At 48.8% G+C, this 18,464-nt stretch overlaps 1 protein-coding gene across 1 annotated transcript in view; it reads left to right on the plus strand.

Moving 5' to 3' along the window:
* The window catches only part of LOC134958707 (FRAS1-related extracellular matrix protein 1-like), a 364,054-nt gene that overhangs the window by 216,370 nt on the left and 129,220 nt on the right, over positions 1 to 18,464 (plus strand). The gene's annotated exons all lie outside the window — the stretch shown is intronic.

Genomic DNA, 18,464 nt, shown 5'->3' on the forward strand with positions numbered 1-18,464 from the left:
AATTCCAAGTTGATCGCAGCAGGAAATTTTTTAGCAGTTGGGCAAAATCATGTGCACTGCAGGGGAGGCAGATATAACATGTGCAGAGAGAGTTAGATTTGGGTGGGTTATTTTGTTTCTGTGCAGGGTAAATACTGGCTGCTTTATTTTTGCACTGCAAATTAGATTGCAGATTGGACACACCCCACCCAAATCTAACTCTCTCTGCACATGTTATATCTGCCTCCAACTGCAGTGCACATGGTTTTGCCCAGTTGCTAAAAAATGTCCTGCTGCGATCAACTTGGAATTACCCCCAATGTTATCGCCAACGGTAACCCCAATGAATCAGGCTTATCAATAAATTCAGCCCAGTTTCACTATATGTTTTGCACCAAGAAATGTTGTGCATTCTTCCTATAGGCAGGGCAGCCACCAGGGGGGAACTGTGGGGACTGCAGTCCTGGGCCCTTACAGAGAGGGGGCTTGCCAATACCAAGAGAGCTGCACAGGCAGCGCAACAACAGCGTGCTGGTGCATAGGGAGGACTTAAAACAAGCCTTCCGCAATGCTCCACCTATATGTAACGTCATGATGTGTGACATCACATAGGGAGGAGAGGTGCGGCAGAATCTTTTTTTTTTTTTTTTTGCTGGGGGGACCTATCTCTTTTGTCAGTCCCGGGCCCCACAATTTCTGATGGCAGCCCTGCCTGTAGGAAGTTATGGGGATATATACTGTCCTAAAGAAGGACAAGTGGATGTGTTGCCTGTAGCAACTTCTAGCTATCACTTTAAAGGATATACTAGATAAATGATAACTAGAATCCGATTGGTTGCTATGGGCAACAACTCCACCTGTTTTCTTTACAAGGTCTGAGAAATCCTACTACATCGCAGACACGCTTATTATTAATATTTGTGCAAAGGGTTATATTAAGATTTTGTATATTACGTGACCACAGAGCTGCCATTACACTGGGCTAGTAATCTGTGGATTTCAGCTCTGTTGAGTGAATCAGATGAAACCTCGACGTGTTTCCTGCCATATGACGGTGGTGCGAGGAAATAGGCTTGGCACACGAGTATCAAAATAAATGTTTGGAAAGTATCTTTTTAATGTACGCAGGTTCCTGTTCTTTGTATATTTATTTCAGAGTCATTTAGGATGTAGAATACCTTTCTTATGGCCTGAGACAGATTATACCGTAACCCTGCTGTGAGACCAGATGAAAGTGGAAACATGCCATGTTTCCCCACCCGTGCCTCGCCACAAACAGCACATCAGCCTAATGTTAAAAAAACATTAGAAAACGCATTTCAATATATAACATAAATGTTTCTACAATTACAGATTTAACTCTGTACGTCGCAATAACTTACAGAGGTTATGTCGTCGGATAACTTTCACTTAATCCTGCGAGAGCGTATACTGTATATGCATTTATCTTTCTATTAGGCCCTACACACTGGGCGATATGAGTGAAAGATATGAACGATCTCTTTCATTAATGAACGAGATACCGTTCATATCTTTCAGTGTGGAGGCACCAGCGATGAACGATGCGCGGCCCTGCGCTCGTTCATCGCTGGTGCCCCGTCGCTTGTGTATGCAGGCCAATATGGACGATCTCGTCCATATTTGCCTGCACTGCTATGGAGCCGGGTGACGTGAAGAAACTTCACACCCCCATCACTGCCCCGCCCCCCCGCCGCCCGTCGGCCGTATCTGCCGTCGGGAAGCTCGGCGGCGGATCTCACAGTGTGTAGGGCCCTTATATTTCCTTCAATGCATTTCAGCCATGTATTTATATGATCACCCTTAGGTGTTTATATATTTTTTTCTGTTCAATGGAGCAATTCAATTGTTGCTCCGTTTGGGCGCGAATAGCTGCGGGGGACAATGTGCGATAAGTCAGCACTTTGGGCGTGTAAAATTGAGTATGGACGTCGCAAACAGTATTTCAAACGGGTTAGCCAGTTTGCGCAGCTAAACCCCGTACTATTAGTTGCACACAAGTGTCAGTCGCACCCACGGGGGCACAATTAAATTGCTCCAATGGGCACCCATTACGTTTGGGCTCCCACAAAACATTTGAATTCCCTCTACTGTAAGTGTATTTGCACCCCTTGCGTTGCAGCATGCTTTGTCCAAGCAATTTACTCTTTTTTTGTTTTGACTCCAACGCAGAATCAGGCCAAATGCCTTACAAGCTACCAGACTTAGAAGTAGGGCTGTTTTCTACTTCATAACTTATATTGAAAATAATGTTATCTATAACACATAGTGGAGATAGTCATGTTGTAAGCCGAACTTATATTCATGAGATTGCAGCCCAAAGAACCTGAGGCATCCCTGAGGCACTTGAAGTTACAGCCAAGGTTTTCCAGTATACATTAGGAGCTGAGTCAAAGTTGAAAGTCAGTTTTGTAAATGGATCACCTGTGTGTTCACCTGCAGGGCTGTCGAGAGCTGATTGTGGCCCAGGTACTTGGGTTAGTGTGACCAAATCCAGAAGGCCGGGCCACGCCCCCTTGGCTGTCCCCTCCAACACAGAAAAAAATACTATGAGTGGGGGACAGTTGTCCGCCTCAGCTGCCGGCCTGGGAAGTCAGCAACCTGCCCCGCCCCTCCCCCCCCCCCCCCTTCCCCTAGTGCAAATGTCATAAAGAGAGGATAAAAATACTAGCGCGTTTCGCTGTCATTGCTAGGTGCCCCTATAAGCCTCAAAATGCTGGCTCTAAAATATCCACACGCTACCTATGTTTCTATGTTCTTTAATAAATATTTGACGAAGCCCCTAATTAATAATAGAAAAAAATATAATAGTACTTACGGAAAGTCCGAAACGATGCTTCTCAAATGATTTGTGTCACTGTCATTAAAGTTTCTGTAGTTTCATATTTTGATAATCAGGAGGTTGTTCTGTATATATGTATTTATTCTGTGTTTAAGGGGGGGGGGGGGGTGCTCTGAAGTGTTGGGGGATATTGGGGTCTGGATATGAAGGAATAAAAAAAATGTAATCTGATTTTGAGGAATGGAAGTTGCCCTGTGGGATTTGCACAAACAGAACATTGTGGCCGGGGGCTGAGAAGTTGTCCTGTTGCGAGCCGGGGTGGCGGATAGACCCGGCCATTCATTTAATGCGACATATCCAAATAACACATCTTCACCGTCTCAGATTTATGACCTTTGCATCTTCCAGCCGTCTTGTTTGAAGAATCTGTGGTTTGATGGCAAATATGAGGTTTGGCATTTGAAGTAACCTCAAATCTGCTTCCATCTGACACTGAAGGTGCCTCAGTGTTTATTGGATTAAATGCGCTGTTTTATCTCTGTAATTTTGTGCGTGTGTGTTCAGAGCTCCACTCACTATTAATTTATCTCATCAAGTGACCCGTGGGCTCGTTTATAGGCAGCGGTTTATTTTCAGTTTATTTTTGCATTTGATTAGTTTATTACTTTGTAAGTTGAAAAGTTCTTTATTACTTATTCCAGTCCTTTCATCTTTGTTACTTTCAGTTTAGCTTCTCCCCTCTCTCCCCTGTGATATTGTCAGTCACCCCATAAGTGACCCATCTTTCTGGGTTTAGTCCCGATGGTGAAAATACCAAAAACCATTGACTGACGGTCAAAATACAGACAGGGTGAAAATCCCAACATTTAAAATGTTGACAGGTCAAAAAGTTGACACACAGTTTTCTATATTTTTTTGGGGGGTGTCGACATAGGTCAACATGGACACCGTATAAGTGTACCGCGGCCCCTCACATGGCGCAGCTCACTCGCCATGCTTCGGGCACACTATTATATTCCCCCTCCAGGTCCACTGGGATGGTAAAGTATGAACAAGTCGGTTTCAATGAAAAAATCATGTCGGCTTTTTGACCTGTCAACATTTTAAATGTCGGGATTTTAACCATGTCGGTATTGTGACCTTGTCGGTATTTTGACCGTCGGTCAATGGTTGTCGGTATTTTGACGCTATTCACCTCTACTTACTGTGGGGCTATTTATCAATGACTCAGACTTGGGACAGCTTTCACCGGCAAATACTGAAAGCCATTCTTTCCCCTGCTAATGGTGGAGGATTACACTGTGCGGTTCCACTATAGACATATTACTACACGTGTGTCCTTAGGTCATGAGTGCACATTGTGAGAGCCATAGGGAGCGGAGAGATCTAAATGACTGTCCCTTTGCACATCGGAACCCCTTTCCATTGGGGAGAGGATGCAAACGACAGCTATCAGAGTCAAGCTCCAAAAACATTTTTTCTTGGAGCACAACGGTAACTTCCCCATACGTTGTATGTGGGCTGTGATATGGTCCAAATTTACCATTTGTTCGGAAGATATTTGCAATATATCCTGTGTTATAGGCTTTATAAATTACAGTTTAACTTAATTTAGTGATATTTGATTAATGCGGGCAGGTAGTTTTTTTGTAAATAGGCCCCATACAGTATGTCTCTCTCATATGTATTGAAAGTGGAGTGCACTACTGCAATGACTCCAGTCATTGCAGTGGTACTGTACAGGGGTTAGAAGTTCCTTAATTCCTTATTTTTTCCTTAAATTTTCCCTGAACTCCAAATGGCCCTTGGTAGAAAAAAGGTTCCCCATCCCTGCTGTAGCCCCTCCCCCAGCCTAAGGGCACCATTTCAGTGAATGTTCCCGCCATGGAGCTGCATATGTTTCCCTCACTCCCTGTCAGCCGCCAAAGGAGCTGAGCTGTTCCTAGGACTGCTGGGGCAAATCCTCCTCTGTAAAGCCGCCTTATCGCCAGCGCTGTGCATTTTACAGGACACTTAAGTATTCTACCTGTCAGTGGGACAGTGTTAGTTAAGAAAGAGTGCATACATTCAGGGCTGTGTGGTACAAACACCCTGTGATATACATCCAGTATCTACTGTGCTTTGTTATATCTATTGTTAACATATATAGCTATACTGAGTATTGCTTTGTATTGCTAGTCCAGTACAGTTTTATGGTGTATAATTTCTGCATGGCACGCTTGTGACTATATATGTGTGTGTGCATGTAGCTGCTGCGTGGCTGCCATATCGGGTATTTCACTTGTGCTACTCCTATATTCCATAACCTCAGGGGGCTAAGTGTATCAGGTTTTCTATATAATATAGGTGTTTCACAAGATATACTTGCTGTGTATTTTTCTTTGTGATTTATAGTCACCATATATCCAGTGCCGTTTCTAGCGGCGGGCGAGCCGTGCAACCGCACGGGGCGCCTGCCGCGGCACTTTGTGTGTCCTTATCTCCTCTCCTCCCTCTTCCCGAGCGCTCCTGCTCGGGGGGCGGAGTTTCGCGGAATGACGCGTTTGCGTCGTGACGTCACGACGCAGACGCGTCATTCCACGAAGCCCCGCCCCCCGAGCAGGAGCGCTCGGGGCGAGGGAGGAGAGGAGATAAGCCTGGAAGGAGGAGGCGGCCGGCGCGAGGGACGTGAGGCGGCGGGACCCGAAGAGCGGGAAGATGTAAGTATTATCTCTATCTCTCTCTCTCCCCCTTCCTTCCCCCCTGCCTGCCGCACTGTGTAAAATAGGGATACCTGCCTGCCGCACTGTGTAAAATGGGGATACCTGCCTGCCGCACTGTGTAAAATGGGGATACCTGCCTGCCGCACTGTGTAAAATGGGGACACCTGCCTGCCGCACTGTGTAAAATGGGGGCACCTGCCTGCGTACTGTGTAAAATGGGGATATCTGCCTGCCGCACTGTGTAAAATGGGGATATCTGCCTGCCGCACTGTGTAAAATGGGGATATCTGCCTGCCGCACTGTGTAAAATGGGGGCACCTGCCTGCGTACTGTGTAAAATGGGGATATCTGCCTGCCGTACTGTGTAAAATGGGGATGCCTGCCTGCCGCTGTCAGGAATCGACTCACCACAGCCACATCTGTCCGTCGGTGCGGACTCCGTCCGGGGTCCCTACGTTCTGCTGTCGTCCGCTCCTCTGCCGCCAGACGTCATCCTGGGCCTAGGAATGCTCCTGTAACAGCGGGCGTGTGAGCACGCCGCGTTCCCGCCGGGCCGCGGCATGGGCGCCGCCATGACAGTCTCCATCGGTCAGAGTACGGCGGCCAATCCGGAGCTTGGCCGCACCTCCTTTTCCCACTCCAACCAATGTCTGCATACCAGGGGGTATATCAGGAGCTGCAGGGGGAGCCTGTGGTTGTCCTAAACTTTGTGTCACTCCTGCGACCCATGTGCCTGGATTCCTCCGTGTTCCTGGTTACCTTCCTGGATCCTCCGTGTTCCTGGTTACCTTCCTGTTTATCCGTGTTCCTGGTTACCTTGCTACATCTCCGTAGAACTACAAGCATCAGCAACCCCTGCATCTGTATTTGGCTGCACACCTAACTACAACCGCAGTGTGCTTCAGCCTCTGCAGTAGAGACTCTCTCCAGGTGCATTCCATCACCCCACCTGTGAAGCAGCTTGCTAGCTGCCTGTGCTTAACGAACTGCTCTGTGAACTTCCACCTGAGTCTCCTGCATCTGCTACCAGGTTTGCTACACATTTATTACCATCTCTGCTGGCTCCACGTTTTAAACCATTCTGGTTCTCACACCAGTGAACTTATCCATCATTACCATTTCCTCCATAGACTCTCAGCTTCCAAGCTGCACCATTTCCATTGCATACTTTTTATTGTTTATTCCTGCACGTTATTCTGCTGCCTTATTGTGTGAACTTTTATGTTAATAAAACACCATTGCGCTGATGCGCAGAAACCCAATCCAGCCTCCTCACTTCTTCTATCCTACCTCCACTGACCCACTAGCGCCCCCTCCGGGGACACAAGCAAAACCGAACCTGACAGTAAGTTCAGGACCGATGGACTCGGACGGTGGTCAGAGTGTGGGGTCAGGGGCCTTACAAAATCTGGTCTCCCGCTTGGATGGTCAAGAGGCTGTGCAGCAGCAGATGTTCCAGTTTCTGCAAGGGATGTCCTCCCGGATTGATACACTACAGCAGGGTTTTTCAACTGCTGTGCCGCGGCACACTAGTGTGCCGCAGGCAGTCCTCAGGTGTGCCGCCGCTACCCGCCCGCCAGAGATGCCTGCCACACCACTAATACCTGCAGCAGTAACTGATATCAGGCTTGGGCAGCGCAGAGAACCTCTGTGGGCCGGCCGTGACCTATTGCAGTGATGCACCGCCGCATGACTCATAGGTCACCCGTTCCACGTGGTATCGCCGTCCCCCGCCCGTCCAGCGCTTCTCCATGGTGTGCTCTGCTCCGACGCGATGCAGGGAGGGAACGCTCTGTGCTGCTTCTCACTGCCCCAATGCTAAGGACTGAGCTGTATACTGAGGTTGGAGCCAGTGGGTTTTTTTTTGACCTGGGGGGGGTGGAATTACCATGTGGGGACAGTGTGCGGAATTACTATGTGGGGACAGTGTGAGGAATTACTATGTGGGGACAGTGTGCGGAATTACTATGTGGGGACAGTGTGCGGAATTACTGTGTGGGGACAGTGTGCGGAATTACTATGTGGGGACAGTGTGAGGAATTACTATGTGGGGACAGTGTGCGGAATTACTGTGTGGGGACAGTGTGTGGAATTACTATGTGGGGACAGTGTGAGGAATTACTATGTGGGGACAGTGTGCGGAATTACTGTGTGGGGACAGTGTGTGGAATTACTATGTGGGGACAGTGTGCGGAATTACTATGTGGGGACAGTGTGCGGAATTACTGTGTGGGGACAGTGTGTGGAATTACTATGTGGGGACAGTGTGCGGAATTACTATGTGGGAACAGTGTGCGGAATTACTGTGTGCGGAATTACTATGTGGGGACAGTGTGCGGAATTACTATGTGGGGACAGTGTGCGGAATTACTATGTGGGGAGAGTGTGTGGAATTACTATGTGGGGACAGTGTGCGGAATTACTATGTGGGGACAGTGTGTGGAATTACTATGTGGGGACAGTGTGCGGAATTACTGTGTGGGGACAGTGTGTGGAATTACTATGTGGGGACAGTGTGCGGAATTACTATGTGGGGACAGTGTGTGGAATTACTATGTGGGGACAGTGTGTGCCATTAATATGTGGGGACAGTGTGTGCCATTACTATGTGGGGACAGTGTGTGCCATTACTATGTGGGGACAGTGTGTGCCATTAATATGTGGGGACAGTGTGTGCCATTACTATGTGGGGACAGTGTGTGCCATTAATATGTGGGGACAGTGTGTGCCATTAATATGTGGGGACAGTGTGTGCCATTAATATGTGGGGACAGTGTGTGCCATTAATATGTGGGGACAGTGTGTGCCATTAATATGTGGGGACAGTGTGTGGAATTATTATCTATGTGGGGACAGTGTGTAGAATTACTGTGTGGGGACAGTGTGTGCTTTTTATATGTGGGGACAGTGTGTGCCATTAATATGTGGGGACAGTGTGTGGAATTACTATGTTTTATTTCTACGGGAGCCAATGTATTTTTTTTTATAGTGGGGGTGAAGCTATTTATTTTATTTCTGCGGGGTCCAACTGTTTTATTACTGTTTATATTTGTTATATATTTATATTATATTGATTAAGAAAACTGATGGTGTGCCTTAGCAATTTTCAAATGTTGTTTAGTGTGCCACAAGTTTACAAAGGTTGAAAATCACTGCACTACAGCAAACCCTGCCTAGTGTACTTGCTACTCCAGTTCCAGTTACCCCAGCACCTGCAAGTGCTGTGAGTTCTTTTACGCCGGCTGCATCAGCTCCAGTGTCACGCTTGCACCTGCCTGTGCCTAGCAAATATGATGGCAGTCCGAAGCTATGTCGCGGGTTCCTTAACCAATGTGAAATCCAGTTTGAATTATTATCACACAATTTCCCCACGTCAAGATCCAAGGTTGCCTACATTATCTCACTGCTCTCTGGTTCTGCCTTGAGTTGGGTGTCTCCTCTGTGGGAACGTGCTGACCCTCTGATGAACAACTACGCTGAATTCGTGTCAACCTTCAGACGTATCTTTGACGAGCCAGGTCGTGCACCTTATTCAGCTTCGTCAAGGTACCCGGAGTATGGGACAATATGTCATCCAGTTCCAGACGTTAGCCGCAGAGATTCAGTGGAATAATCAAGCCCTGGTAGCAGCCTTCTGGCATGGACTTTCAGATCGGATCAAGGATGAACTGGCAACCCGCGATGTCCCTGAGGAATTGCCTGAACTGATTTCTCTATGCATCAAGTTGGACTCTCGCATCCGCGAACGCAACAGTGAGCGTGCTCGTAGTGAGCCGCGCAAGTCAAGAATGGTACCTTCAGTACAATTTCAGCCTCCACCTTCTGATGAGCCTATGCAAGTGAATAGGTCCCGCTTAACTCCTGAGGAGCGGTCAAGAAGACTCCGTGAGAGACTGTGTCTTTATTGTGCGGCTGCAGGTCACCAGATCAATTCTTGTACAGTGCGTTCGGGAAACGCCAGATCCTGACTTGTAAAGGAGGAGTCAAGTTGGGATCTTCTAGACAAGCTCCTTCAAACCAAGACCTCATTCTTCCGGTGACTTTAGAGACTACAGATGGTCTTCAGTCTGCATCTGCGTTAGTGGACTGTGGAGCCGCAGGAAACTTCATCACTCAAGCTGCGGTAGATAAGTTTCGTTTGCCTATCTGCGAACTCTCATATCCAGTCTACATCACTGCAGTAGATGGTAGCCGAATCTCCAAGGGGAATATCTCTCACCAAACCAGACCAGTGGTTCTGGGAGTCGGGTTCCTGCATTCTGAATTAATAAAGTTTTTAGTTATTCCTCAGGCAACCCAGGAGATCGTGTTGGGAATGCCCTGGCTCCAACTACATAATCCGCAGATTGATTGGTCTACGTTACAACTCACTTCCTGGGGTTCACATTGTCGCCAGTCCTGCTTAGCCCAAGTTTGTCCTATCAAGTCTTCTGAAGTCAAAACCCAGTCAAATCTTCCTGCGGCTTACCAAGATTTCTCTGACGTCTTCAGTGAAAAGGCCGCTGATGTTCTGCCGCCCCATAGAGAGTGGGATTGCCCCATTGACCTCATTCCCGGCAAGAAACCACCAAGGGGGCGTACCTATCCGTTATCCGTTCCTGAAACTGAGGCGATGAGCGACTACATCAGGGAGAACTTACAGAAAGGATTTATCCGTCCCTCATCTTCACCCGCTGGTGCGGGCTTCTTCTTTGTTAAAAAAAAGGATGGAGGATTACGTCCATGCATTGACTACCGGGGTCTCAATGACATTACCATCAAAAACAGTTATCCATTACCACTCATCACTGAATTGTTTGATAGAGTTAAGGGAGCCCGCATCTTCACCAAGTTAGATCTCCGCGGTGCCTACAACCTCATCAGAATCCGTAGTGGTGACGAATGGAAGACAGCTTTTAATACTCGAGATGGTCATTACGAGTACCTGGAATGCCATTCGGGTTGAGCAATGCCCCAGCAGTGTTCCAGCACTTTGTTAACGAAATCTTCCGTGACGTTCTGTACAAATACCTCGTAGTTTACCTGGATGATATCCTCATCTTCTCCCAAGATCTCTCTTCTCATCGTCTGCAAGTCCGTGAGGTCCTCCGACGTCTTCGTGAGAACCGTCTCTACGGCAAATTATCCAAGTGTACCTTCGAAGTCCCCTCCGTACCCTTCCTGGGGTATATAATTTCCGGATCGGATCTCCAGATGGACCCGACAAAGTTGGAAGCCATTGCCAATTGGTCCATTCCAAGTAGTCTCAAGTCTATTCAGCGATTCCTGGGATTCGCCAATTATTATAGGAAGTTTATCCGAGGATTTTCAACTCTCATCGCTCCTATTACCAACTTAACTCGGAAAGGGGCAGATCATTCCAACTGGTCAGAAGAAGCTTTAGCGGCATTTCAAAAGATCAAGCTGGCCTTTATGTCTGCTCCAGTTCTGTCTCAACCGGATGTAAACAAGCCATTCGAGTTGGAGGTGGATGCCTCCACAGTAGGAGTTGGAGCTGTTCTCTCCCAGAAGGGAACTGATGGGAAGATTCACCCTTGTGGATTTTATTCTCGTAAATTCCTCCCTGCAGAAGCTAACTATTCCATTGGAGATCAAGAACTACTAGCGATCAAGCTGGCCCTTGAGGAATGGAGGTATCTCCTGGAAGGGGCCAAATTTCCGTTCAACATCTATACGGATCATAAAAATCTGCTTTATTTGAAGGCAGCCCAGTGCCTCAATCCTCGCCAGTCCCGGTGGGCTATGTTCTTCTCTCGTTTTAACTTTAAGCTTCATTTCCGCCCAGGTTCTCAGAATATCAAGGCAGACGCTTTATCCCGATCTATGGAGTCCGAAGAGGAGACGTCCGACTCGGTTCCGCATTCCATCCTGAGTCCAGTGGTATTTGCTTCGTCTCAAGTTTCTCCTGCTCCACCTCCTGGTAAGACTTTTGTTTCCCCAGAACTCCGTTCCAAGTTGCTGTCTTGGGCTCATCAGTCCAAATTCACTGGGCATCCTGGTGTCCTGAAAACTTTCAAGTTCCTCTCTGAGACATACTGGTGGCCGAAGATGAAAGTTGACATCAAAGATTTCGTGGCATCCTGCCCGAAGTGTGCGCAGCACAAGACTCCTCGACAATCTCCAGCAGGTCAGTTACAACCATTATCTGTTCCCAGCCGTCCCTGGTCACACTTGTCCATGGATTTCATCTCTGACCTTCCCTCTTCTCAAGGATTCAATACCATCTGGGTTGTGGTTGACAGGTTTACCAAAATGGCCCATTTTGTACCACTCCAGGGTCTTCCTTCCGCACCAAAGCTTGCCCAAATCTTCCTAAGGGAGATTTTCCGCTTACATGGACTACCCACTGAAATTATATCTGACCGTGGAGTTCAGTTTGTGGCAAGATTTTGGAGAGCCCTTTGTTCTGCCATGCAAGTCAACCTCAAGTTTTCGTCAGCCTACCACCCTCAGACGAATGGGCAGACGGAGAGGGTAAACCAAGAGTTAGAAACCTTTTTAAGACTTTGTTTCGTCTTCTCAAGATGACTGGTTGGACCTGCTCCCATGGGCTGAATTTGCCCACAATTTCCGCTACAATACTGCTACAGAAACAACTCCGTTCTTTGCTGTATATGGACAACATCCCCGTGTTCCAGATTTTCAAGAACTTCCTCACATTGATGTTCCTGCTGCCACTGCTGTCTTGAGTCAGTTCTCTTCAACCTGGAGGAAGATTCATGCTTCTCTCAAGAAGGCTTCTAGCCGGTATAAGTTCTTTGCTGACCGCAAAAGACGTGCAGTTCCTAGCCTGAAACCTGGTGACAAGGTTTGGCTTTCCACCCGGAACCTCCGTCTTAGAGTCCCGTCGATGAAATTTGCACCACGTTTCATCGGTCCCTTTTCCATCGAAAGAGTCATCAGTCCTGTGGCCTACAAGCTCAAGTTACCACCTTCTCTACGAATATCTAATGCCTTTCATGTCTCTCTTCTCAGACCGTTAGTCCTGAATCGCTTCCAAAGAGCTCTTCCAGTCGGCCCCAAAGTGCGAACTCAGCGGGGTGTGGAGTTGGAGATAGAGAAGATTCTGGATTCCCGTTGCCGGTACGGTCGTCTACAATACCTTATCGACTGGTCCGGTTATGGTCCTGAGGAGAGAAGTTGGGTGAATTCGTCAGATGTCCATGCTCCAAGGTTGGTCCGTGTCTTCCACAGAACTCATCCTTCCAAGCCACGTGGGTGTTCAGTGCCCACCCATAAAGGAGGGGGTACTGTCAGGAATCGACTCACCACAGCCACATCTGTCCGTCGGTGCGGACTCCGTCCGGGGTCCCTACGTTCTGCTGTCGTCCGCTCCTCTGCCGCCAGACGTCATCCTGGGCCTAGGAATGCTCCTGTAACAGCGGGTGTGTGAGCACGCCGCGTTCCCGCCGGGCCGCGGCATGGGCGCCGCCATGACAGTCTCCATCGGTCAGAGTACGGCGGCCAATCCGGAGCTTGGCCGCACCTCCTTTTCCCACTCCAACCAATGTCTGCATACCAGGGGGTATATCAGGAGCTGCAGGGTGAGCCTGTGGTTGTCCTGAACTTTGTGTCACTCCTGCGACCCATGTGCCTGGATTCCTCCGTGTTCCTGGTTACCTTCCTGGATCCTCCGTGTTCCTGGTTACCTTCCTGTTTATCCGTGTTCCTCGTTACCTTGCTACATCTCCATAGAACTACAAGCATCAGCAACCCACCTGTGAAGCAGCTTGCTAGCTGCCTGTGCTTAACGAACTGCTCTGTGAACTTCCACCTGAGTCTCCTGCATCTGCTACCAGGTTTGCTACACATTTATTACCATCTCTGCTGGCTCCACGTTTTAAACCATTCTGGTTCTCACACCAGTGAACTTATCCATCATTACCATTTCCTCCATAGACTCTCAGCTTCCAAGCTGCACCATTTCCATTGCATACTTTTTATTGTTTATTCCTGCACGTCATTCTGCTGCCTTATTGTGTGAACTTTTATGTTAATAAAACACCATTGCGCTGATGCGCAGAAACCCAATCCAGCCTCCTCACTTCTTCTATCCTACCTCCACTGACCTACTAGCGCCCCCTCCGGGGACACAAGCAAAACCGAACCTGACAGCTGCACTGTGTAAAATGGGGATACCTGCCTGCCGCACTGTGTAAAATGGGGGCACCTGCCTGCGTACTATGTAAAATGGGGATATCTGCCTGCCGCACTGTGTAAAATGGGGATACCTGCCTGCCGCACTGTGTAAAATGGGGACACCTGCCACTGTAATGTGTAAAATGGGGACTTTTTTTATTTTTATTTTTTTCCCCTGTGGTGGGCGTGATGATATCAGACGAGGCCACGCCCACTTTAATGAGACCACACCCATTTTAATCAGGCCACACACCCTTGTCGGGAGCGCGCACGCATGCTTTTTCTTTTTAGAGCTATATGGGGAGGGGGGCACGCATTTTTTTTTTATAGCAATGGGTGGGGGGGGGGGGGGGGGGGATTTTGAAATCTCGCACTGGGAGCCAAATTGTCTAGAAACGGCCCTGCATATATCTCTTGGATATATCTTGGATTCCCGGTTTGTGCTGACAGAAAAGTCATACTTCACTGGGAGTTCTTGCTAGGTATATCACTGCTAAGAATTGTACCAGGTTGCCCAATATTGTGCTTATTGTTATGTCGGCTACACGAGGCAACAGAGCTGGGGCTTCTCCCACATTACGTGGTGGTGATGCCGCAGACATTTTGGAGGAAAATTTGGCAGCAGAGAGTTCAGGTTCAGGGGGTTCCTTACCCCACAGTGGGTCCATAGCACCGGGGGCAACAAATGACCCACCTTGGGCTACCTTATCCACGCTGTTAAACACGCTTGTAACTAAATTGGCGCCCCCTGTGGGACCACCTGTGCCAATGCAGCAGTTTATGGACCCTGCTATTAATCCACCATGGGCAGATCAAATCTCCACTCAGTTACAGCAATTGAACTGGTCACTGACTAAATCTAAATCTCACTCTCGCCCACCTAAGACTAAGATGTCTTCTACACGGGCCTCCTTACAATCCACTGCTATCCCGAAAAAATCCACTGAAGAGGATGGTGCATATACTGATCCCACAGACACTGACTCAGATGCTTCTGATGGGGAAGGGAAGTCAATGGTGGATGTCCCTGATTTGATTGAGGCTATCAGGCTCATTCTTCAGGTCTCTGATGAACCTGAGCCTGAGGTTGTCTCTAAAAAGCCGGACAGATTTAAATGCAAGAAGGTGGTTAAACAAGTTTTACCTCATTCTCAACACCTGGCTGACATACGTCAAGAGTCCTGGGAAAATCCGGGGACGAAACTCACACCAAATAAGAGACTGTTGGCTCACTATCCTCTCTCCGCGGAGCTATGTAAAAATTGGGAAACTCCTCCGTCCGTAGATTCTCATGTGGCACGCATGGTAGTCTCCTCTGCTCTACTAGTAACTACAGTCACCTCTCTGAAGGATAGACGTGTGGAGGGTTATTTGAAAGCGATTTACACCCTAACAGGGGCTGTGCATAGGCCAACCATTGCAGCAACTTGGGCTGCTGAAGCTGTTGAGGCGTGGGCTCAGGAGCTAGAGGCGGAGTTACCTTCTAATGCATCTGAGCATGCTCGACAATGTCTCTCGTATATTACCACGACTTCTCTGTACCTTAAGGAGGTGGCATCCGCTGCCGGGGTGCTGGCGGCCAAGGCTGCTACTACGTCCGTTTTGGCCAGACGTATCCTTTCGTTCAAATCTTGGTCGGTGGATATGGATTCCAAGAAAACCCTGGAGGTGCTTCCTTTAGAGATAGACATTCTCTTTGGAGACGACCTCAATAAGATTGTGGCTGATCTGGCTACTGCTAAAACAGCTTGCCTACCTAGTACAGCTCCTTCCACGCAGAAGGCTAAAAGTACTTTCCCTCGGCCCTTTCGTCCTCCAGGTAGAGCAAAAGGTCAGGCGTACCCAAAGCAAGCTTGTGCTTCCAGACCTGCCAAGCCCAGACCGAAACAAGCCTGGGGTGCCCGTCAGCCTGCTTCCAAAACTGACAAGCCTGCCACATGACGGGGCGGGCCTCCCTCTGGAGGATCCCAGGGTGGGGGGCCGACTTCTAGGTTTTGCCCAGGAATGGTTGAAGACCACTTCTGATGATGGGTAAGGGAAGTCGTCACTCGAGGTTATGCTGTCTCCTTCAAGAATCGTCCCCCTCATCGATTTTTCCTGACAGATGTTCCTCTGGACCCGACAAAGGCAAACACTCTGCATTCGGTGGTACATTCCCTCCTGTCCACAGGAGTGGTAGTACAGGTGCCAATGGCTCAGAGAGGCAAGGGGTACTATTCACCGCTGTTTCTAGTCCCGAAACCGAACAGGGTCCTCACGGCCCATTCTCAATCTGAAGTCCTTGAACAAGTATGTGCGGGTCTCCAAGTTTTGTATGGAAACTCTGCGCTCTGTTGTTCCGGCCTTGGAGCCTGGGGACTATATGGTCTCCCTGGATATACAGGATGCCTACCTGCATATTCCTATTGCAGTGTCTCATCAGCAGTACCTCAGGTTTGTGATGGGCAATCTTCATTACCAATTTCGGGCAATACCCTTTGGTTTGACAATGGCTCCCCGAGTTTTCACCAAAGTAATGGCGGTCATTACGGATACACTCCGCCGTCAAGGGGTCAGGATCCTACTGTACTTGGACGATTTGTTGATCCTGGCAAATTCCCCAGAACTTCTCCTGTGTCATCTCGATCTGACAGTCCAGTGCATGAAAGCCCACGGTTGGCTGATCAACTGGAAGAAATCCTCCCTGGTTCCTGTTCGGAGCATGATACACCTGGGAGCGTTATTGGAAACTCACAACCAACGGTTGTTCTTGGCTCATGAGAAAGTCCTGAAGCTTCAGGACAGGATTCAATGCTTCCTATCTCGTCCGCAAGTGTCGATACATTCGGCAATGCAAGTGCTAGGTCTCATGGTGTCGGCTTTCGACATGGTGGAGTATGCTCAATTCCATTCTCGCCCTCTGCAGAAGTTAATTCTGACCAAGTGGGACGGGCTGCCTCACCGGATCAGATCTCCGGAGGTCCGACTGTCACTGAGCTGGTGGCTTCAGGACCGACGATTAAGCAGGGGCCGTCCCTTCTGGATATCCAACTGGGTCCTTCTGACGACGGATGCCAGTCTAAGAGGTTGAGGCGCAGTGTTGGAACAACACTCTCTTCAGGGTCGGTGGACCAAGGAGGAGTCTCTACTCCCGATAAATATTCTGGAACTGCGGGCAGTGTTCAATGCGTTGACAATGGCCCAGCATCTAATACAGAACAGACCTGTTCAAGTACAATCGGACAACGCCACCACGGTGGCGTACATCAATCATCAAGGCAGCACTGAAAGCCACATGGCAATGAGGGAAGTATCTCGGATTCTTCAGTGGGCAGAATGCCATCTGCTGGCCATATCCGCAGTGTTCATTACGGAGGTCCTAAACTGGGAAGCGGACTTTCTCAGTCATCAGGACATACACGCTGGAGAATGGAGCCTCCATCCAGAGGTGTTTCAACTTCTCGTGGACAAGTGGGGACTTCCAGATGTGGACCTGATGGCGTCTCGACAAAATCACAAGGTTCCGGTCTTCGGAGCAAGGACAAGGGATCCTCAAGCAGCGTTCGTGGATGCTCTGTCAATCCTATGGAACTTTCGGCTGCCATATGTGTTTCCTCCGGTGTCGCTCCTGCCTAGAGTAATATGGAAGTTCAAATAAGAAGAAGGAAACCTACTTCTGATCGTTCCAGCGTGGCCCAGACGGCACTGGTTCTCCGATCTACAGGGCCTCTCGCTAGATCGTCCCCTTCTACTTCCACAACGACCAGACCTCCTCGGTCAGGGCCCTTGTGTTTACCAGGACTTGGCCCGTCTGGCTTTGACGGCATGGCTCTTGAAGCTTCCGTCCAAGCGTTTTTCTGAGGCGGTCGTTCAAACTATGTTGAAGGCCCGTAAGCTGGCTTCTGCTCGGATTTATCATAGGGTCTGGAATGCTTACTTTACTTGGTGTGTGTCTCACAATCATGATGTTTTCAAGTTTAGCATTGCCAAACTGTTGGCCTTCCTACAACAGGGCCTGGACTTAGGTCTTCGTCTGGCCTCCCTCAAGGTTCACATTTCTGCCTTGTCGGTTTGGTTTCAGAGAAAGATTGCTACCCTACCTGATGTTCATACATTCACTCAGGGCGTGTTGTGGATTCAGCCTCCTTAGGTGCCACCTGTTGCCCCTTGGGATCTGTCGGTGGTTTTGGAGGCCTTGCAAGAGTCTCCATTTGAGCCTCTTGCCTCTGCTGACCTTAAGTGGATTTCCCTTAAGGTGCTAATTTTGCTGGCTATTGCTTCAGCTAGAAGGGTCTCGGACTTGGGTGCCTTATTCTGTAAGTCTCCCCATTTGATTTTCACCGTGACCGGGCGGTTTTTCGAACGCGGCCAGGTTATTTACCCAAGGTGGTGTCTTCCTTCCACCTTAACCAGGAGATTGTGGTTCCGGCCTTTAATTCTCCTGAGTTGCCTTCCAAAGAGCGGTCTTTGGATGCAGTACGGGCTCTCCGTATCTATGTGAAGAGAACCTCCTCTATTAGGAAATCTGATTCTCTTTTTGTACTCTTTTGTTTTCACAAACGTGGCTGGCTTGCTTCCAAGGAGACCCTGGCCAGATGGATTAGAATGGTGATTGCACATGCTTATGTACAGGCTGGTCATCCAGCTCCTGCTACCATTAGAGCACATTCTACTCGGTCGGTTGGACCTTCTTGGGCGGCCCACCGTGGTGCGACCCTTGAACAATTGTGCAAGGCGACTACGTGGTCCTCAGGGAACACGTTTATTAGGTTCTATGCCTTCGATACTTCCACCTCCCAGGATGCTTCCTTTGGACGCCGGGTTCTTGTGCCCACTACAGTGCGTCCCCTCCCATAAGGAACTGC

This window comes from Pseudophryne corroboree, chromosome 9 (genome assembly GCF_028390025.1).
Source record: "Pseudophryne corroboree isolate aPseCor3 chromosome 9, aPseCor3.hap2, whole genome shotgun sequence".
NCBI classification, from domain to species: Eukaryota; Metazoa; Chordata; class Amphibia; order Anura; family Myobatrachidae; genus Pseudophryne; species Pseudophryne corroboree.